General features: G+C 36.6%; 1 pseudogene; it reads left to right on the forward strand.

Moving 5' to 3' along the window:
* Nucleotides 1-523: 523 nt before the first annotated feature.
* Nucleotides 524-2058, forward strand: LOC122065378 (annotated as a pseudogene).
* The last annotated feature ends 6 nt before the right edge of the window (nucleotides 2059-2064 follow it).

A 2064-nucleotide genomic window follows, 5' to 3' on the forward strand; every position in this document is an offset into this window, starting at 1 on the left:
TAACCTCTATGAAAATGGTTGCTTTTGGCAAAGAAATAACTAGAATTTCAAATTTATGATAATGTCATTCTTCTGGAAACTTAAAGCAGTAGCAATAATCTTTCTGTGACATCAAAGATCCAATGATTTATTCAAGTCCAAAGATTCAATCCTATGGAGAAAAGAGTTTGAACAGAGTCCTGTGTATGATCATACAAAAATTGCACAATCACCTCCAAAAGTATAGCTAGATTCACATAAGAATCACATTCCACAATCTACTTTAGTTTATTGTTTTAAGTTTTGTGTGTACCTACTGCCCAGGACCCAGGTTATGATTTCATTTGATTGGGTCCTCAAATGCTTTAACAATTATTACTTTTTATTTATATGGCCACATATACCTTCTCTCCCCCACCTATGACCATCAGACATAACATTTAATGCTACCTTTTCCTTTTTCTTTCTTTATCCAAATCTCTGTCTCTATTGCTGTTGATGAGCCATAGATGACTTGGTCACAGGATATTGTGATTTACCACCCAACTCTGTTCCTTTATATATACTACCAAAATCAAAGTTTTGCTCCACCGGGGAAAGCCATCCATCTTCTTCTCTGGCCGTGGAGAACATTTGGGTCTTGTAGTCTATGATAAGAAAAACGAAGCTTTTCAAATAGGAAGCGTGAGCAGATTGAATCTGTGTTCGTTCAATATGAAGAACCAATTTCCAGATCATGTCATTGGAATTCCAGTGTGCTCAGTATCTTATTCAGTTGAAAAACCAGAAGAGAAGCATACTACTGCCAGCCCATATTCTATTTCCACTCCTTCAAAGGAATCTCCCAGATCCAAACAATGTAATCTCTCTCTCTCTCTCTCTCTCTCTCTCTCTCTCTCTCTCTCTCTCTCTCTCTCTCTCTCTCTCTCTCTCTCTCTCTCTGTTATGTATTGCAAATATTCAAAAACTAATTTGCTAAACTATTAGCTATAACAACATATTTTAAATCTTTAAGCTATGAATTAATGGTTTAACTTTGACAATGCAGACAGAGTTGACACACCGAAAGAATGGATCAAGAAGCTGGGAAAAAAGGCTAATAGTTTCACACATGGAATTCGTCAGCACGGTAAATATCATCTTGTTATGTTGAATAATCTCTTTCTTGTTCCCTTTTTATTACTTCTCTAAACTACTATTGTCTTTGGTTAGAATAGTGAACAGTATTTGAATATTGTTCCATATTGTTGGATGTTACAGTTAGATTGGGGCCCAAGGTATCTACAACTGCGAAGGAGAAGTTGAGGTTGGGTGCCAGAATTCTTCAAAAAGGTGGTGTTGAGAAGTAATTCAAGCAGATCTTCAATGTTAGAGAAGGAGAGAAGCTATTGAATGCTTTCCAACGTTATTTGTCAACAACATCTGGTCCTATTGGAGGGATCCTCTTCATCTCCACTGAAAATGTTGCTTTCTGCAGTGAGAGATCTCTTAGATTCACTCTGCCAACAGAAGAGTCGATTAGAACACCATCCAAGGTAAATTCAGGATAGAAATTCCAGAACTTAAAATTTCCTGAAAATCTCTCTCTACACCCACTCTTTTCTTCAGATGTTCGTATTAAATATTCACTCAACACATTCTTATTATCTTATACAGGTCATGATTCCATTACAGAAGATGAAGGGAGCCAACCAAAGTGAAAATGTGAAAGATCCAAACCAGAAGTACATACAAGTTGTTACTGTGGATAAATTTGAGTTCTGGTTTATGGGTTTTCCAAATTATTAGAAAGCTTTCAAATATATTGAACAGGACATCTCTCAATCTTAAGTGAGTCAATTCTCTGTCATTATAACAAGAGATTTCCTCCTAGGAATTCATCCAAGGTTTAAGTATTACGTAGACATTTATCTGGTTATGGGTGATAACCTTCGTGGGTGTAAGGGTCTCCCAGGCCAAGGTGATTCTTTGTGGAAGTCTCGACTGATCTTTCAGTGTTACATCACAAAAGTTTCTGTCATGAATTTGATAGGATGTGCTGAAACTCAAGTTCCCTGAGTACAAGATTTGAGAGGGTAAAGAAAG

Source organism: Macadamia integrifolia, unplaced genomic scaffold, assembly GCF_013358625.1.
Source record: "Macadamia integrifolia cultivar HAES 741 unplaced genomic scaffold, SCU_Mint_v3 scaffold1988, whole genome shotgun sequence".
Lineage (NCBI taxonomy): Eukaryota > Viridiplantae > Streptophyta > Magnoliopsida > Proteales > Proteaceae > Macadamia > Macadamia integrifolia.